Below are 21417 nucleotides of genomic sequence, written 5' to 3'. Positions count from 1 at the left end.
GATAGACTATTTACTCGCCAGCTCTGCCTGCGGGACTGCCTCTGTACAGGCTAGCCCCTAGCATTTACTGCCCCGCCCTGCCGAGGGCCTGGGCGTGCAGACCTCTGAGGGGCTGCGTAGCGAAGCGGCGCTAAGGGTCGGCCCCAATCCGTTACACTGCCCATTCTCTATTTCCCCACCAGACGTCACCTCCCTACTCGGTATTCTGTGCCCCCAGTCACACGGTGTCCAGAAGCAGCGCCTGCGCACCTCCACTGGTGATACAGAGCCCCGCTTTCCGAGCACGTCCGTCAGATCCTGAGTGAGATGTGCAGTCAGAGCTCACTCAGAGATGAAACCCGGAGGCGGCTTTGTCTCCCACGCTGCTGTCCCATGGCCCTAGGTGCTGCTTGCCTGCTCAGTAGAGGCCATTTGAGAGGTTACCTATGTTCCCATGTGTGTAGAGAATGGGTCACTACCCCTGTTATGGAACAGGGGCACCCTCAGAAACGTATCACTGGTACGCACAGCAGAACCACTCTCACTTTAGGGGTTTGGCCTGGTGGCCCCTCCATTTAGGGAAGCGCAGGCTGTGTCAGTCTGTCTGGGAGCCAGGGAAAACTACAAGGTCCCTCTGTGCCCAGAAACCCCAGTAAAGAATCCCCAGTAGAGTCACCACAGCCGACACTGGTTTCTTCTCTTGTTAAAAGATGCTATATAAAGAAGAGTGAAGGAAGGTTTGGGGCTGGGTTGCATGTTGAATATAGGTTCAGGTTAATTTGTGTTGGATCACTACCAGCTTGCCCAATACTAGTCATTGTCCAGACCACACAGAATGAAAGCGGTCAGGGGAAATGATTGCTTCTGAGACCTTTGCCCTCCCTGCCCCCTGCCCTGACTGCGAAGCAATCTGGCCCTCCCTCTCTCCGCTGTCAGTTTCAGGAAGCAGCATCGTGTCCCCCTCCAGTAGCTTCTCCTTACAGTGACCCCCTCTTGTCACTTGCGAAGCAGCTGCGCTGGGTGCCTCTTCCTGGGGGAGACTGACACACCCGCACGCCTACACTTCGCTGCCATTGAGTATTGTAAAGCACATGTTAAAAAGCCAGGCTCCCTGCCCCAGCTCTTCCTTTTGTCACCAGCAAAAATCCACTCCTCCCTTTGAGCCCTTCCAGTCACAGGCAGCGCGCGCTGTATGCACGTTGTATGCCAGGCTCCTTGGAGGCACACTGTGTGACTGTGCTGGGTTGGGATGGAGTGTTAAAAACACTATCTATATGGCTCTACGCTTGGAAGAGGGCCACAATCTCTTTCTGAGTTGGGCCCGACTTCCTTTCCAGGGTGTGGCATGCGGCTGAGTGTGATGCCATTTGGCTCAGGATAAGGGGGGCTGATGCCCATATTGTACCCTCCCTCTCAAAGCACTTTACAAATGTTAATAAGTGAAGCGTGGCAATAGAGCTGAGTGAATAGTGCAGATGTGTATTCATGAAGACGTGGGCTTGTCTGGGTTCCTGGTTTGGCTGGGAAGTCCTACGGCCTGTGTATACAGGTCAGAGCAGACAAGCACAATGCTCCTTTCTGGCCTTGGAATCTATGGATCCCGTTTGACGCTGTTTCTGTTCCCTTCTCTACGACTGTCGGCAAGGTGACACTGTACATTCTCGTCTCCATTGGGAGGCAGAGTATTTCACTCCCCAAAGTAGCCTGTCTAAGAGCTTCTCAGAGCGTCCTCACCTCCGCGCCCCAGAGCAGTTTGTCACGTACGGCATTCACAGCTGTCTGATCACAGTCCAGGGGCTGTCTCTAGACTAAATGTGCTGGAAACCCCGGCCCCCGCTTGCGTTACGTGAGCGTCGGTGGCTTGGTATCAAGGGAACGGTGGGGGAAGCAGCAGCCGCCTGATGTCATCCTGCCTTTGCAGTGTCTACTGGGGGAGCGCTTGGGTGTTTTTTTTCACGAACAACCAGGATTTTCCATAGCCCTCCCCCCACCCCTCTGATTCACTCATTTCTGTCCCGTGTAAGACGAAAATGTGAAGCTCCCCACGTCTCCCAAGGTGCCCAAAGCAGCAGTTTCTCAGGCGTCCGGTGCTACTGGGGGATGTATGGGCCATATGTGTGGTCTTGCATCAGGAATGGGGAGACGCACTCTCTGGCCTGGGTGATTCACATCAAATCCAGCAGCATGGCACAGAGCCTGGTTGGCACGGAAAGCGCATGCCATGAGAGGGATCTGAATTGTTGTTGCCGTGCAGTAAGCGCAGAGAGGGGCTGGCGCAGAGTGGAGATACAAAGAGCTAAAACAGAGTACGGGGAGGTAGGACGCCTGAGTTCTTTTCTTGATTTTGTCTTGGACTTCCCATGTGATGTTCTGCAGCCACTTAACCTCTCTGCCCCTCGCCCTCCCCATTTTTAAACCGGGGATAATATTATCTTTAAAACGCTTAAGCATCTGCTCTACATTTCTGACTAGGAGCTGGTCTATTCTACATTGCTCAGGGCTGTGAAAAATTTTACGCCCTGTGTGATGTAATTAAGCTGACCTAAGCGCTGGCATAGACACAGCTAGGCTGATGGAAGAATTCTTCCATTGACCTAGCTACCACCTTTTGGAGAGATGGATTTACTATCACAATTTACTATCACAAGCCGTTGCTGTAAGTGTCCACCATACAGTGTCTACCATACAGTAACATAGATGTAGCATTTCTAGTGTAGACATACCCTAAGCCAACTAAACAAGACTCTGACTCTAGTGTACTTCTTGTGTACAAGAATCAGATCCATCAAATTTGAATTGAGACCCTGGATTAGTCTCCAGAGTCCTGGTTTTGTTCAGGTCCATCTGGATCTTTGCTTCAGCTGTCTGGAATGCGGCAGGCTTTAGCAAACCTTCCCATGAGCATGGGGTGAGTTTTGACTTTGTAATGGATTTCACATTTGTCCACCCCACAGTTCTCAGGAGCTGAAAGAGCAGAAGTAATATGAGATATTCTATAGCCTATTCCTGTTGTCAGAAATGGAGCCAACCCAGCTACATGCTTGGGAGTGAAGTCAAGGAATGAAGCTTTTCTGTAAAAGCCCAGCTATTTGGCACTGGGTTATGCTACTCCAGCAACCCTGCATACCCACGTGCACAGCTGCTCCTTGGCACCAGCCATGAGCAAGTGTGGGGGTGGGTTTGTTTGCTTGTTTTTCCCTCACTCTGAGGTCTTGGTTCCAGCCACCTGCTATCTGGAGAATAACCAGGAGCTCTCCTAGATCCTACCACCTACTTTTCCTTGGAAATAAAAGACCCACAGCATCTCAGATTGTGCTCACAGGCCCAAAACCAAGTTCTTTGGGTCCATTTTCCAGTTCTTTGTTCCAAGGGTCCAAGTGTAACGATAACACTTCTGTTTGTGTGTAGCAGCATTCATCAAAGGATCTCAAAGCACATTACAAATATTACTGATTAATCAATGTCTTGTAACACCCCTGAAAGGAAAGAGGTGTAAATTAGTGTCTCCATTTTACAGATGATTAAACTGTAGCATAAAATGCACATCACAGAGTGAGCCAGGGGCAAAGTCAGGATCAGAAGCTAATATTTCTAAGTCCTCTGGTCAAAACACTAATAATACTGGGCTAAGTTGTGCAGCCCTCACTCAGACAAAGCTTCCAGTGATGTTTAAGAGGAAAGTTTTGATGCACTGGACAGCGCATTTGGTTGTGACTCAGGAGACGTCAGTTCAATTCCTAGCTTTGTTACTGATCTGCTGTGTGACCTTGGCAAATCTCTTCTCTTCTCTTGCCTCTATTTTCCCTTCCACCTTCTGTCTATCTTGTCTGGGGCAGGGACTGTCTTTCATTATGTGCTGCCCAGTGCCTATACAGAGTCTCAATTTCATTTGGGGCCACCAGCTGCTGCTGGAATACTGCTAATAATAAATGCAATTTGGTCCAGTAATCAACATGTTCTCACAAACAATTGGGCAGTCATCTAAATACATGTGGCCAGCACATAAGAGGAATGGTATTCTGGAAAACATCTGCCCAAAGTCCTCTCTGCACAATTGCAATCAACAATCATGATGAGGAGAAAATTAGATTCTTTAAAAATGTTTCCGATCTAGTAAGCTAAGGGACATTTGATTTTAAAAACCATACCTCTTCTTTAACCTGACTTTATTTATTGCATCATGTAAGGCTCCACAACTCAACTTCAGTGGTTACTAGTCCAAGGCATCCTTCACTCCCCAAACATGCAAAGGGAACAGTGTCAAAGCATGCAGCCTGTTAAACCTCCATGTCCTGACTTTTTGTGCTAGTCACTTCAGCATCACTTTAACATCCAGGACCTTAAGTGTGATTCTCGCTAGACTTTGAAGTGTTACAGCCACACTTACAACCAGACACAACCTGAGCTTGCACTTAATTAGCACAATTTGCCGCTTGAGCCGAGCGAGGGAACACAACTAATCCTTAATAGAGAGGGTTGGCATGCAGGAAGTTCCATGCAGACACTGTAACCTGCCCTTTTCCAAATCTGCTGCTTGTAGGACATGCAGCTCGGCTGAGGGCCCTCCTTGCCGAGGGAAATAGCAATGCTGGTAATTTTCCTGGTGGATTATACATGAGGCTAGAATATTCTTGGCCTGGTGTGACAAGAAAGCTGCAGTGGTAAGCAAGGAGAGCACAATGGCTGTGTGTACGAGACAGGGACCCAAGTCTGATGGCACTAAGCCTGACTGTACACAATTCCAACTCCATTGGTTTATATGGAGTCACTCCTGATTTTCACCCGTGCACATGGAGTCAGAATCAGACCCAAGAGGCTTAGGGAACCTGGCACAGAGAAAAGGGAACATCAAAAGATTCAGACGGGAGGGTCACATAAAAGTGTGACTGCTTCTCTGATGGGCTGGGGCATGAAACATGGCAGAGGGAAAGTGTAGGTTAATCCCTCGTTAGAATCACTGCATGGCTTTTCCGTTAGCCTTACCTTTATATTAGTGTCTGTGCTGAGGAGAGAAAGGAACTCCAGGCTGTCCTCTCAGCTATAGGATGAACGCAAATCCTGACCTGCTGGGCAATACCAGTCTTTACATTTTAAAGACTCGCTGTTTAAATGCAATTTGCCTGACTACAATTGCACCATGGCTAATGCAAAGTCTCTTGGCAGGAACTTAAGGAGAGAGCAAGAGGCATTTTCCTTTTCTGACCCTAAAATAACCAGCGGCTCCCTGCGTTACTCCTGTTCTGTAAGAATATAACTCAGCTGAACTCAGTGGAGTGACCCTGGATAAACTGGGGAATCAGGCTCCTTCCCCAAAATTGGGTTGTTTAGGTTAGTTCTAATTATTTTCAAACCTCTTTGCCTCTCCCTGGTTTGAATGGAGCTCACTGAGGAACTGATTGAGACCAGCAAACTCATGGTGCCTGGGGGCTGAGTAAGGGCTTGAATGCAGCAGGTCCCTACACGGGAAAAATATTCACCTGTGCTGCCACATAGCTTCCTCGCTGTTGGGCTCCCTTGACAGTTCAAAAGGTTGCACAATGGGCCTAGGGGAAGGTTCTGCCTTCTTCCAAAGGGGGGTTCAGAAGCCCAGCACTCTCCAGCCCTGGCACCCAGTGAGCTTCCTGCCGGCTCTCGGGTCTATAATGCTAGCAAGGAGCGGGTTCTTCTCAGCATGCTTCCTACCAGCTCACCTAAGGATCCTTCTCAGATTGCCTGGTTTATTGGCTGCCTAGAGACCAGGAAGGTCCTGCACTGAATCCCTGCCGTCTCCATTCAGCCGGCAGCAAAGACATTGTCTGGATCCGATATCAGTCTGTCACCAAAGGAAGTTGGTCGCTGGGGGAGCCGAGCTCCTGACTGACGCGCTATTTGCCCGGGCAGGTGGCTTCTGAATCCCAGGATGCTCCATCCCCAAATCTTGTGTGCAGAGAGCAAACCAGCCTGGCCATCTCTGCAGTGACCAGTGCATTACGGGATCGCGCTGTTTGTACCAGGATGGCAGTGAAATAAACTCTTACTTTTAATTAGTTTAAGATCAGATCAATTGAAATAAATTGAATTAATAATTAAACAAATTCAATAAATGTAAGAATTTAATTAAGTAAAAGAATTGCACAGTCAGGGAAGGCCTGTGGCCTGTAACACAGGGGAGGTCAGACTAGCTGATCACAGTGTCTCCCTCTGGCTTTCAAGTTTAGGAATCTATGGATACGGGCAGTAAACCCAGGGGGACTGGGATGATGGAGACTCAGCTCCCATCACCTAAGCAGCGCAGGTGACAAAACGCTTCAAGAGGGTTTGTGTGGGGTGGCGGGGACTTTTTACAGTCATGCTCGGGGGAACAAATCTTGCCTAGCTCCGTCGATGCCCTGAAGGCTGACACGGCCACCATGGACCGGCTGCTGGCTGGGGACACTGCTGGATGTCTGAAGGCTCATCTGAGTGCCTAGGCCCCTGCAGAGGGCAGCTATGACAGTATCAGCAAGGAGCAACGGTGCCCTGGGCAAACGTGTGCTAAGCGCCTCTGCAAAGCCGGAGGCTGCCAACCAGGAGCCACCATGTAACCCAGGAACAGACCCTTCTCTGGGGATGTGCCTCCCCCTGCCAGCCCCCAGCCTGTGAGCAGCGTGAGCCCTGAGCTGCCTCTCCAGGTTTTCATGGAGGAAAGACACTTTTCAGGCCCATTTGGCCTTGGATTTTGGCAGCCTCATCCCCGATTGCGCCTGCAGCAGGGGGAGGGAAGCTTCATTTCCTGCCTGGAGATCTCAGCTCAGGAGGGGACAGGGGAGGCTGCCTCGTTAAATCACCCATCTCAGGAGAGGCAGCTGAATGGGGAATGAAATCCTTCTGATTCCTAAAAGGAGCATCTGCCCGGTAGGGTCCCAGCCGAGGTCACCGGGGAGCTCTGCGGAGAGAGTCCCGCTCGCTCTGTGGCTGCCTGCCCCAGTGTCTCCGCTGGGAGCATCAGCTGCTCACGCTAAGTGCCTTGCACACGGTCATGTGACTGTTCTCTCGCTGTCAGGAGGACATCAAAAATAAATGAGATGCTCAGACCTTTGCTTGATGTGTTAGCGCCGCTCTCTGTCCCCATACACGCCATCTATCAAAGTATTTGCCTGTCTTCTGTCCATCCCTATACACTAGACTGACCAGCTAGTAAGTGTGAACGATTGGGAAGGGGGTGGTGGGTAATAGGTGCCTATATAAGAAAAAGCCCTGAATATTGGGACTGTCCCTATAGAATCAGGACATCTGGGCACCCTACTATACACCCTCTCTCTCTCTCTCTCTCTCTATCTATCCAGCATACCTGGGCAATATCCATGCGTCTCCTTTCGGACCTGTGCTCCCTAGGGTTCTTTCCATTTGGAGTCCAGGCCGTGTGTGGGTCAGGAGGAATACCAGCAGCAGAGGAAAAGGAAGCACAAGTTTGGTAGTTGTAACTACACCAGTCCCCTGGTCCCTCTTTACACTGGGCTTGCCCCCACCAGGTTCCTGGCTTCTTAATTCCAGAGCTCTCACCCTGCGACACCGTTTGGAATCAGAAGTGGCAGCGCAGGAAGCCAAGCAGTAAATGAAGCCAAGGTATTAAGGGATTAAAAAACAGTCTAATTACAAGTGTCGGTGTCTCTTCTTCGCCCCCGCGAGGCCCTGGGCCCTGGATCTGTAATTACTTCAGACTCTACTCAGGGGTGGCAGGGAGGGGGAAAAGAGAGGAAGTGAAGAAAGCAGGATGGGAGGAAGAGAGGGAGATGCTGGAGAATAACCAAATAATAACTCCCCCCCAGGAGTCCTGTCCACAGGGAAATTCCCCTCCCGCTTGTTACTGTTCACATGCTGGGTGCTGATAGCTCCAGCCAGGAGGGAGCTAGTTAGCCCAGCTAACTGCCCAATAGTGCTCCTGGGTGTCAGGCGGCAGCAGGTTTAACACACTAGGAAAAGGACGGCATCGTGTGTGCCCTCCAGGGGTGCTGTGAGAATGTGTGGGCATGCGGAGCTTTCAGCCTGTACAACTCTATGGAGCATAAATGCTAAGGGAAGTTACAGGAGCAGCAGGATTGCTGAGGGCTTGTCTACATGGGGATGTTAATTCAGATTTGTGTGTTCGCTCTAAATACACTAACTGTGTCAGATTGAAGTGCATCCGCACTGCTTTGTTATGCCAGTTTAAGATACTTCCCCAGTTAAACATTGCATCCACATAACTGTGCACTTCTTCAGATGAACCACGCAGCATGCGGGGCAGAGATCCCAGGCAGCGATGTTCCACTGGTTGGCTCTATGGACTGTGGCATTTTTCTCACAGTGCATTTTGGAACGCCTACCAGAGCCTCCAGGAATTCTGGGACCTGGGGTGGGGAGTGTCAAACTCACAAGCTCCTCCGATTCATCTCCTGGCATCCCAGAATTCATCTGAATGTTGCCAGTGCCATTTCTAAACGGCTGTGAGGCAGCATGAAGGACACAGCGCTTAGTGCTGCGAACAGGACAGTCATGATATGAACAGGGTGATGCAGGTCTTGGCAGTCGTGCAGCTGGATCAGGGCTGGGTCAATGGCTTCTGAAGGTTTTGGATGCCACAGGGACATAGGTACAGGTGGAGGAGGAGTACAAGTATGAAACTGAGCAGTTACTTCTGCAGAGCATTTATCTGGAGCAGTTTCTCTTGCTGGAATGCCGCTTCCAGGCTTGGTCAACTAGCAATGACTGGGGCGGACAGGATAGTGATGCAGAACTGGGATGACCACCAGTGGCTGCAGAATTTCAGGATGTAGATCTGTGCAGTGCTCACCCCGGATGCAATTTGCTCCTTCTCTGAAGCCAGGAGGCAGGTGTGGATAATGAACGTACTGCAACCCAGGAGAGGACTGAAATGTGTTGGTGCACTAATTTTTGTAGGAGTTAATAATATGGAGGATATTATGTAACTGATGGGAAGCGCTATACCACAAGGACATTTTTCAGCTGAGATGTAAAAAAAAAAAAAAAACCCGGGTTTTTATTGAGTTAAGAAGTGACACAGGAAACAAGAAAACCACCTGAATAAAAAAACTAGTTAAAGAATATAGTGCAAACTGCACATCAGTGGAACTGCGGCACGCCAAAGTGTCACGTGCTCACCTATTGGTGGAGGTGGGGTGCTCGGAACTGCTCTCCTTCTCCAGGGAGTGGATTGGTGTGTGAAAGGTCTGCAGTTTGGGTTAGTTAAAGGGCGGTAGGTCCCAATATGGTGTGTTCTCCATAGTTTGCAGGCTATGGCTTGGCTGGGGTGATAGATCTTGGGAACAAAATGTGCTCCAGCACAGCAGTTCGCCTCTGCATCATGTCCCTTTCCAGGGCCATCTTCTCCCGTCCGAGCCTATCGGATTGCTGCAGGAAGCCCTCCCTCCACCCTTCCACTGTTGTGGGCCTCTGTTGGGATGCAGTCACCAGTTCCTTGAACTTCTCCTCTCTCGTCTTCTTTCACTTCCCTTGGAGGTTTGCCAGCCTTTCAGAGAGCGATAACACCCCTGTGTGCACAGGCCACAGCCTTGGAGGTGCGGAGGGAAATCTGAAAAAGCACACATACGTATTGCCCCAGTACTAGTCTCCATGCCAACAATGATCAGTGACATGGAAAGTGAGACCTCGGGATCAGACAGTTTAGATCCAAATGGAGGAATTTACATTGCTTTGTCTCTGATCTATAGAGAAGGGGTCAGGATGGGAAACATTCCTATGATGCGGTTGGCCAAGAGAATTTAAAGAGAGTGTGTCCAGATACTTTCCTTAATTATTACACTGTCCCTTCCACCTTCTCTATTACAGACAAGATTCCCTGGATGTCTTAAAAGGAAATCTCTGCCTTTACTGGCTCGCGGGCAACCATGAGCACTGGAGTTGCGCACTAGTTTGTTATCGTAGGGTGTCTTGGGTATGCAGAGCTGCAGATGTTGGCTTGTTATTCTCAGGTACGCAGGGCTGCCCATGCTGGTTTGTTATGGTTGGGCTGCTTGTGGGTTCGTGACTGGTTATTCTGAGTTAAAAAGGAGCACTGAAAAAGAAGCAAATTCCAATTTAGGGCCAACCAAACTTGGCCGCACTCCTTTAAGAGTTCGGACCCGCCAGCCCACCATATCTATGGCAGATGAAATCTCCTGTCCTCTGGCTCCTCATGCAAACGGAGACTGGATGCATCAAAAAGGCGGCGTGCTAGGAATCTGGCAGGAAAAAGAGGTGCTTGAGAAAGCAGCCTTCTCTGGCAGTTATTTAAATGCCAGCAGCAAGATCGGCCCTGGAGGAGCCCCCATCTCTCCGGGCACCCTTCACAAGGCTTCTTGTCTTTCCTCACTCTCCTGGGCTTCGATGCAGCCTTCAGCACAGCAGGTTATTCCACCCTCCCTCTGCAGAATCAGCCAGGTGTGTCTGCTTCCCTCCTCTTGGGTCTCTGTCTCTGGTGAGGAGCCCTGCTCGACACCAAGAGCCACCTCCAAGAAGTCCTTCGGCACTCACTTCTCCACACTGCGCTCGTTTTTTATCTGCTGCCACCTGATTCATCTTATGTCTGTCTTTATTATTAATGTATATTACAGTTGCTCCAGCATCCCCCAGCTGTAACCAGGACCCGAAACCTAGGCGTGCCACAGATACACGGGAAGAGACAGACAGTACAATGGGTGGGACAGGAAACAGAGGCACCGAGAGGTGAAGTGACTTGCCCCAGGTCCCCCAGGAAATCAGCAGCAGAGCTGGGAATGGAACCCCTGTCTCCTGTTCACCGGCTGGTGCCCTTGCAACTAGATCAGACTGCCTCCTGCTTCCCCATTAAACCCTCTGTATGTCAGCATGCCCATCTCGCACGTGGGTGTGACAGTTCCACCCTCCGTGAACTCCTGGAATGGAATGTGCTTTACAAATGGGAAGTGTCATCAGATCTCTTCTGCCTCTGGCTTTTCTGATTCCATGATTCCTGTCTGTGTCGATATTTCATTGCTCTTACACCAGCCTCCAAGCTGATCTACAGCACATCTGCCCACAAGAAGGCCCATCGGGATGAAGGGGAGTCATTCATTTTGCTCCTCTCTTTTGCCTGTATGCATGCTGAGTGATTTAAAATGAGCTGGCATGAGCCCGCAAATCAGAGATGACAGGGCCACCTGATGTGTTATGAGCAGAGCAGCGTTTGGATGGAGATAGATTGATAACACTAATAAACAGCTGCACTTTGAGTGAAATTCACCCTATTCTATTCAAAAGGCTAATACAAGGTGTGTGCTCCACATTTTATGCTGAAGAGAGAGCACAGGTCTTTTGTTGCCCCTGAATTCCACCCCCAGTGATTAAAATAGAATTAGCATCCAGCTCTTTCTCTCTCCTCTTCTCACCATACACAAGTTATTTGCTTTCCTTTTTTGCACAGAGGTTATCTGTCTATCTATCTGTGTAGGCAGTCCGGGTCGCCCCTCCCTGTCCATCTAGGAGGGAGGCCACGCACCATTGCTACCAGACCTTTGTAAGTACAAGAACTCAAAGGAGAATTTTGGGGCCCACAAACAGTCTCGGAGGCTCTGGCCTTCTGGCAGAGCAGAGCTAGCAAGCAGGCCTCTTGGCCTATGTTGGGAAAGCTGCCAGCCCAGAGATGGGTAGAGATGGGGGTCGGGGGACCCGGGCCCACCCTTCTCCACTGGGTCTCAGCCCAGGGCCCTAACAGTGGCAGAGGGTTCCACCACTGAGTCAGCAGGGATCCAGACACAACATGCTGACCTGAATTCAGGCAGCAACACAACCAGACTATGGTCAGTTGCTGGTCATTTGCTGGCAGCATTAGTATAGCACAGGCCAGAGAACTTCCCCAGAATAATTCTTAGAGTAGATTCTTTTATAAAAACATCCGGTCTTGATTTAAAAATTGTCAGTGATGGAGAATCCACCACAAACCTTGGTAAATTGTTCAATGGTTAGTTACTCTCACTGTTAAAAATGTACGCTTCATTGCCAGTCTGAATTTGCCTAGCTTGAACTTGCAGCCAATGGATCATGTTAGACCTTTCTCTGCTAGATTGAAGAGCCCATTATCAAATATTTGTTCCCCAAGTAAGTGCTTACAGACTGTGATTGATCTTAACCTTCTCTTTGTTAAACTGAATAGATTGAGCTCCTTGAGTGTGTCACCATAAGGCATGTTTTCTAATCCTTTACTCATTTTCATGGTTCTTCTCTGACCCCGCTGCAGTTTGTTAAGATCCTTCTTGAACTGTGGACACCAGAACAGCACACAGTATTCCAGCACCTCGCTCGCCTAGTCTTTCTAAAGACAAAGAGGAGAGAGGTTATTTTACCAGTGCCAGTTACAGAGGTAAAATAACCTCTCTCCTCCTACACAAGATTCCCCTATTTATGCATTCAAGGATTGCATTAGCCTGCTTGGCCACACACTGCACCGATTCAGCCCATTATCCAACCCCCCACCAAATCCTTTCAGCATCTTTCCCAGGATAGAGTCCCCCATCCTGTCACTAAGGCCTGTATTCTGTGTTCCTTGATATATTCATTTACATTGAACCACATTAAAACATGTAGTTTGCTTGAGCGCAGCTTGCCAAGAAATCCAGATCACTCTGTATCAAATACCTCTTCATCACCCCCAATTTTTTTCTTATCTTCTTTGGTGAACAAGGGCCTCCAAAGCTAAAAACATGAGTTGCTACAGACTGAGCGAAAGCTTCATAGCTGGTGCTGTAATCGACTCTTATCTTCTGTGGCTCCAGTGTAGATGGGCACCTGCAAAACTTACTGATCGATGGGTTACATAAGGTTCTTTGCAATCACTGATAGGATACCTGGAGCTGAATTATTGTTTTATGACTATCAAGACAAACCCCGTGTGGTACTGGGGACAGTGACAGGGTCTATCAGGCCTTCCCTGTCCCCTGCTGGAAACACCGCCACCGTGACAGCCTCCTGCTCAGGCTGTGTTACCAACAAAACAATCCTCCAGAGGTCTAAAAGCACCAGGAGGAGTTTAGAAGGCTTGGCTGATTTTTCTCTGGGCAGTGTGGGGTGAGACTGGGGCAATGGAGCAGTTCCTCAGGGCTAGCCCAGAACCCCAAGGCCAGGGGCTTGCATACAGGCATTGCACCTAGCATTTGCTTCTGAGGTTTTGTTGGTTTCCTTAAAGGCGCGGACAAAAAAATTCTGAGTGTAGAGAGGCAAGGTGGATGGCTGAGGTCATATCTTTTATTGGACCAATTCCTGTTGGTGAGAGAATCGGTCCAATAAAAAATATGACCTCATCCACCTTCTCTCGCTAATGTTCTGGGACCGACACCACTCCAACAACCCTGCAAACTGCAATGGAAAATTCGGAGCTTCTTATTTTTATTTAACTGTGTAGACTCTGGCACTGAGCTTATGGCATGAGCCAACTTGCTCAAAACTGGTGGCCAAAACTGGTGGCCAAAGGCAGGGAGTGCTTGCAGTACCACACTTGGCCCTGCAGGGGCAGGACAGAGCAATCCCATCAGTCTGTAACAGTGACTGTACCTTTAATGGCTGAGCTTCCCAGACAGAGAGTTTAGGCAGGGAGGAGTGTAGCACTTGCTGGACAAATAACTTGCAAGCAACTTAAGCACTGAGTCATCACTGAACACCGCACCAGAAGCCCCTTCTTCGTCTCAGTGGATCTTTCCACCTTACTGGTGATATTTATATTGTGGAGCCCAGACTGTAAAAGCACCTGGTTCTTTTCCTATTGAATAACACTGTTATTGGTAACTCTTTTTCTCTTCCAAGGCACCCACAGTGCACTTGGATAGCTCCTCTAGATGTATTTGTCGGCACAATTTAATGGATAAGACCTTGAAAGATGAATTCACAGAAAATATTGTTCCAAAAATGTTGATAGCTTTCAGGCATCTCTGTCAAGCTGGCACAGGCTCTTGAATTTCCATCCTCCTCTTCAGCTGGTTTGCAGTGAGGCAAAGATTGGATTCATTCTCTGGGAGCGTAGCTGAGGCTGCTTTGATAGGATTCTGTCAATACTCCAGCTGGAATGCAAGTGACAAAATACATCTTGGGCAGATGGGCATCCTCCAGAGCTCTTGTGCTCGCTAGGGCAGGGCCTGTCAGACTGAGAGATGGGGCTGGTGAAAGATAGAGCTTTGCTCATTCGTTTTGTCCCTGGTGTCCAGCCTTCACACATCTGATGAATCTTGGAGCTTCACGCCACTCCTCTCTTGTTTAGCAGCCAACTGGGCTTCTGTGAGAACATGAAAGATTGACACACTGTCACGTTCTTGGTTTCCTTTCTGCTGTGTGGGAATATTTTCCTCCTTCCCTTCTGACTTTTTAATGTTCTTCCTGGAATTCGGTGGGAAAGGATAGATAGTCAAAATAGGCCTGAAGCCTGCTAAGTAGAACCAATATTTCATTAACCATTTAATATTAATTGTATGCGTCTTCTTGCCCTCCTAATTAGTCATATAATATATAAAGTGGAGAGGAACTTCTGGGCACCAAGGTTTCCTCCAATATATTTATTTGGCATTACATTCTTTGAAAATGTGAGCCTAAGTACACATAAGAAGCAAGCCTTATTGTTCGGACAAATTATATATGGACACTGGTGCATATATGCAAAGGCACAGTCATGTGACTGCATACACTAAACGTGTGATTTCATTATACACAGCTGTTTCCACATAGATTTTCCAAAGAGCTGAGTACCCAATATGCACCCAATATCACAATGAGGTCTTTGGGTGTGCTATCCTTCGTTCGCACATGTTGGCATATATTTTGTGGTGCACCGTAGGGACTTGCATTTTAAAATGTGGCCTTTAACATTTTTTAAAATATTTCATACTAGAGTTGGGTGAATTGCTTATAGCAAACAATTTATTCAGTGAATTCAGGACCATCCCCTCCACTGGTGTCCATCAGCAGAACTCCATTCAACTCAACGGAACTACACTGGCTCACGCCAGCCCCCACTCTCTGCAAACTCTCTGTGAATCAATGAAAATTGCCCTAACCTGGTTTGTTCCTCCTAGCTTTCTAATCATTAGTCCCAGCACTTTGCAGCCTGTGGATTATCCACAAATCGATTATTTGTCATTGGTTATGTGGGCTAAGTCCCATGGGACTGTTTCTGTTTCCTGACAGGATGACTGAAACTTTTTAACAATTCAGTGACCAATCGCATATAATGAATGTCCTTGCTAAAGGAAGGCTATAGCTAGGTGAGGAATAGATGCGCCCCCACAAACATAGATATGGGTTGTGATCTCCTGCTTGAAATTGTAGACTGATCTCCATAGGATATAAGCACTCAAATTCAATGGCTATTACTTTTCACCAGGGTGTTGGCATCCCAGCACGGCTACCTTTCTCTAAGCCCTGATGTCACACAGGAGGGCAAAGGAAAGGGAGGTAACATTTCCTGGTGGCTTTGAGAATCATCAGGAGAAAGGGGTGAGTGTCAGAGCCTGGCTGAAGGGAATTATGCCTGGAATAAGTGGATCTAGTGTGGGAGTGTGAGGCTTCCACATGGAGCTATGCTGTGGGCATATCACTTTGCTTGGCCAAACAATAGCGACAAAATTATAGAGCTCTTGATCAAAACCAAATTCTGTTTGTTTTTGTTTTAGATGAAAGTCAGATTTGCTTGACAGTATTGCTTTGCTTGACGGAACAGCTGTAGCAACTGCTCTGGGCATTCAGGCAAACATCCCCTCTTACCAGCTAGCAGTCACCCATTCAGAAACAGTCAATGATCTTTATTGCTGCCCCTGCTTTTTCTCAGCCTTCTTTCGCAATGGAGTATAAATGCTCTTTTGGTCACGGCACTGGGTTGGGACTCGGGTACCTGGGTTCAATTCCTGAGTCTGCTACAGAACCCCTGCATAACTTGAATGAGTCCTTTAATCTCTCTGTGCATCAGCATCCCATCTATAAACCAGGGATAATCATTATTTCTTCTTTCACCCTTTGTGCATCTTCTCTATTAAGAGTTTAAACTCTTTGGGGCGGGGTCTGTCTCTTAACTATGAGTATGTACAGCACCTAGCACAATGGGTCCCCTATCTTATTGAGCCTTGCAATGGTAAAAATATGTACACTATTAGTAATAATATGTAACCATAGCGGTCTATATGCTGGCGGGGAAGGCTGCCTTGCATATCTTTGGAAACATCTGTAGAACATGTTGACTATTTCTTGCAGAAATATGGTATGGGGCTGCTTATTTGATTGGAAACACAGATATAATATGTTTAAAGGCTTGTAAAACCTGACCCAAATCTCAATCTTCTTCTTATTTGCAGTTGGTTTGAAGTTTGTAGTTGTTGATGTAAAAACGTAAGTAACATAATTAGTAACAAACACCAGCTTGGTGAGCTTTCTTTTATTGCTGCATAATTTAAAACAGAAATTGTACATGGTATCTTCTGAAATAAAAAAAATCACAAACTGCCTGCTCCAGACGGTTTGACAGGAACATGCTGGATTTAATGAAAATCAAGGAACAGACTCCAGGGCCTGGAAGCCTGTTGATTTCTCTGTGACTGTTATTGTTGCATTAAAGTGTCATCTGAGGTGCAAGTTAAGTGTAAGTGAAGGGGTGTGTGATCCTGAATCCCCTCAGCAGCTACCCCAAAAGGTGCAACCCCACGTATGGCAGCAAAAGACTGAGTTATGAACTTGAGCGTTCATAACACCTCTCATGGCTTCTGAGCAGCTGACAGAAACTATGTATGTGTAACTTTCCTTTGACTCTGAAAGAGGGGCCATTCTCAAGGCCATTCAAACCCAAAACACAGGCATACCTTGCTCTCCCACAAACATCACACCTACCCTGAATTCTTCCGTTGACCCTTGTTGTTCAGTTGTTTGTGATGTCATTCTATATAGGGGTATCTGCATCTCCCCCTTTTTTAAGGGAAGGGGCAGGAGATCTACATTGAAAGGCACCCAGTGTTTTGCATGACCCCTAGTGGATATTCTAATTATAGGATTTAGTACACTATCCTGTATTTGTAACAGGCCTATGTCTGTGCTTTGAAAGTGAGAAAGCAGAGTGGATTGCTGGCAGCACATAAAACGGTCTCTGACTTTCCTTGCAAAAACCCAAAATCTTGCATGTGTACAATTTGATGGTAATATAGTGACCATTTAGGCTGCCACAGAGCTGTATTCAGGTGTGGTTTTCTGCCTCACAAAATGTTTAAAAGCAGAGATCAGCTTGTGTCTGGAAGCGCCAGAGTTCCCAAATTGGATCCAATAGCATGTGCATTCAGCAGGCAGTGGACTAAAAGCTGCCAAGGTTAGTGACTAGTTATGTAACATCCATCTCCTGGGTAATGCCAATGGTTACATTACCACGAGCAGACAAGTTAATCCCAAATTGCAGTATCTGCAAGGTCACATCCATCAGTGCAGTAGCAGCAAGGGCTACCAACGCAGGAGATTTATTTGCCAGGGTCGGTTATTTAGGTACTTTTCATGTATCCAACATTCACCAGCAGCTGGAAGGTATGAAGCACACTAACTGGATAACAACTACTGAGAAATTAAATTGAGCGTCCTTAGAAAGTGTTATCTGAGGTGCAAAAACAAAATAAAACAAAATAACCCAACAGCTGTGGCTACAACACCCAGGGAAGCAGAGTGCGAAGTCTGGGAGCGTTTTGCTAAAGTTGTAGAATGATGATGACAAGATTTGGCTGTTTCACCTAGCAACAGATACTAGAGGTAAATTGTCAGCAGGTCAGGGGAAAGAACGCTGCCTTTGGAGTCATAAGAAAGCAGGAGGGCAGGTTGCAAGAGGCTTTGGTGGCCTGCCCAGTCCTTTTATCTGTGTTTTTGACATGTATGTTGTCATTTACTATCAAAAGCCCCACTTAAGGCTGCATGTTACCCCTGCATTCTGGTCTGCGTGCATGGACTGGGCTTGTTGACTCAGCCAGCATAAAGTGAGAAAGTAAAAGGGCATGTCAGAAATCACCTGTGGAGCCCCTGCTCCAGAGACCAGCACACTGACGGCTCGGGCTGCCGTAGGAGTCCTTACCGGCTGGAGACGGGACTCTTTGCGCACACACACACATGCGCGCACACACGTGCACACACAACTGTGCCCTAGTTTTCTAGACAGCTGGCAGGAAATCCTGCCCATGCTCCCTGCTGCCAGCTCTCACCTGACTGGAGACTGGGGCAGCCATTTGAGAAGAGACTGTGTGGGGTGCAGGAGGGGGCTTGTGCTGCATGGCATGGACACAGCAGGCTCAGAGCCTGGATCGTGAGCTCAGGGGCGGGTGACAGGCCCAAGCAGCTGCTTGAGTGCAAGGACGCTCTGGGTGTGCACCACACAAAAGAATTGGCCGCTGTCCTAAGGGAAGGAGGGGCCTTAATCTGGCACTGAAGAGTCAAGGCTGGAAGGGCCATCAAGTTCCTTTTAGACATCTGGGGTTCATGCAATACTCTCCCTGCCTCGTTCTGCTTTGCAATGACACTGCAACTCTATCTGTGCTAATAAAGGCCTCGGGAAAGGTCTGGGCCTTGGAGTGGTTCCTAGGTGAATTTCTGCCTCTCCAAAGGGTGCGAGAGTTTGGAACAGCTCCTACCACACACCTTTGCAAAGAGAATGATTATCCCAGGGACGTACAGTGCTTTGGGTAAAGAATGGCCATAAACCTTCACCGAAGGTTCCAACTGACTTCAGTACCTTTTTTGGAGATCCTGAGAAACGAGGTTAATGTTTTTCATTTCATTTTCCAACAGAAGGAGAAATGCAAAAATATTCTTTTAGTGTTTCCAGTTTGGCCCAAATCAGGCTGTCCTAGGAATTTCATGGCAGCCCTGATTCTGTGGGGTTCCCCACCTAATACCCTGGCTGAAGCACAGCGTATAATCTCTGTAGCCAGAAGAATTTGGAGAGGGAGTTTCCATTATTTCCATCCACAAAGTGTTGAAGCTAAAGACCCAGGCTAATGATTTTATGGTAATTTTTAACTTGTGAGCATTTGCCCTTCAGCTCAATGAAGAAACATTTTGAATCACTTGGGAAGATAGCATAGAAAAAACTTGACACCTACAAATGTGAAGTATCAGCTTTACTTTGTGATCGGTGATGAGCAAAAGTGAGTAATGCACTGGCTTTGTGTGGACGAGTGAGTGATTTGGTCTTTAAGTGGCTTCCCAGGGAGGGGAGTTGTGCTTTCAATCAAGAGGTGAACGCCCATGGTTTTGGGACTGATGGATTGAGATTCTAGTCCCACCTCCCCAGTGTGTGTGATTTATCTAGTAATTGTGAGTGTTGTCTGCAGAACGTGCATTTGAAGTGGAAACGTCAGCAAAGGCTGAATTCAAGGTTAACAAGACAGCAACTCTGGCCTTCCCGTCTCTCCAACAAATGTGTCCAGAAATAAGGATGAGCCCAGGAGAACTGCCCACATTCGCTTGTGGGAGAAAGGCAGCCATATTTGTAAGGATGCACTGCACGTCACATTGGGGAATTGAACCAATATAAGAGAGAGACAATGAAACAGTTTCACTTCTCGTATGTGCAAAAAGTAGGGGATGTTATACCTTAAATCTGATCTTTTCACAGTGATAGGGAAATGGCCTGAAGAAAGGCTCAGATTCTTAGAATGTATGACCATGAATAGTTGGTTGTAATGCTTCCTTCGTGGGGTCTGCAGAATGACACTTTTTGAGAACCAAGCAGGAGATGTCTTACAAAGGTCCATAAGAAGAACCCTCCTGTCTTATTGAGCTGTACACAGAATAAAGACAAACCACTGGAGCCCCCCTTTGTCCTTGACCAATATCCATGAGATGGCAGGATAATAGCCAGCACTGCTGCATGCTGGTCATCTTATGACACCTCTTACCCACTGATGGCTCAGAGAAGGCTGTGTGGGCTAGTGGATTGGGCAGTGAGCTAGGAGTCATGATACTTGGGTTCCATGCCTGTTTCTTTTGCTGATCTGCTATGACTCCTTTGAACAGGGAGGGTGCTTAGCTGCTGGAACAACCTAGCAAGGGAAGTGGAGTCTCTGACTCTTGACATCTTCATATCAAGACTAGATGCCTTTTTGGAAGATGTGTTTTAATCAACACAAGTTATTGGGTCCAATGCAGGAGTAACTGGATTAAATGTTATGGCCTTTGATACACAGGAGGTAATACTAGATGATCTAATGGTCCTTTATGGCTCTAAAAATCTATGAATCAAGGCTGGTATCCCATCACCCACCCTCTCCAACCTTTAATGCTTTAGAGGATGGAGCCTCTGATATGAGCTGTGCAATACTGTGTCAGGGAAGGATTTCCTTCTGACTCCTGCAGAAATCATCTCACATCCTACAGCCTGAGAAGCAGTTACCCTCACCTTAGTCTATAATTAGAGATGTTAATATTGGTCATTCACACTTAGCCAATCTCTTTTAGGTCCAGCTCTGGTACACCAATCTGGCCTTCTGCAGCTGAGAATTTCACAGGCAAAATCTATGCTGTGTGAAGAAGTATTTCCTTTTATTTGCATAAAATATACCAGTCATTAACTATGAGTGACTGCCTTATCCTCATATCAGTGGAGACTGGGAAAAGAAGGGCTGATCCATTTTTACTCTGGGCTTTGTGATCTTGAACACCTCAGTCAGGATGCCTTTAGGATGTTTTTCGCAAGACTGCATAGCTGAGACCTTCTGCATCCACTCCACAAAGATCTCAGCTGAGCTTCAAAGTCCTACATAATCAGATATCTATATCGGCTCAGCTCCCTCTCCAGATACTAACAACAGATCCAGGGTTACCTCACTGAATACAACATGAGAGAGAGGCTATAAGTCTGGTTCTCTAGTGTAAATCAGAAGTAACTCCACTGAAATCAGTGGAATTACACTGGGCCAATACAGCTATAGTAACCAGAAGGTAAACTATAGAGTAGATAAGTCTCAGGACCACAGTCCGTAGACAGCAATACCTCTGTATTTTTGTATTTGCACAACATTTCGATCTGTCCCTCCTTTCGCTCCTGTTTTACATTGGTGTAACTCCAGTGACTCATACTGAGTATTACATCTAACTCCATTAGACCACATAGCCCGCTGGGAGCTGCAGAGGGGCAGCAGATGTCATACGGTGAGCAACCTGTGGCAGTGCTGGCCCTGCTTCTGCAGTCTCATGGGCATTGGCCTCTAGGACAATGGAGTCTCCCATGTTTTTTCCCCTCCATTGGCCTATTCCATTTATTTCAAAGGAGTTACTCCTGATTTACCTCCATGTGAACAAGAGGAGAATCAGGCCCTTGGATTTTGTTCATGTGAATTTAACTCAGAATTTCTTTGCCTTCAAATATTTATTTGTGGTGTCCAGTGGCTCAAGTGGCTCCAAAATACAAAGAGACATTTTCACAGCGCCCTTTACTTGTGTGTCTCACCTCCACACAAGGGAATTCGAAGC

Source organism: Emydura macquarii, unplaced genomic scaffold, assembly GCF_026122565.2.
Source record: "Emydura macquarii macquarii isolate MOO-44397 ecotype Brisbane River unplaced genomic scaffold, CSIRO-AGI_Emac_v2 contig_3113, whole genome shotgun sequence".
Classification (NCBI taxonomy): Eukaryota; Metazoa; Chordata; order Testudines; family Chelidae; genus Emydura; species Emydura macquarii.
This window is presented reverse-complemented; position numbering follows the sequence as displayed.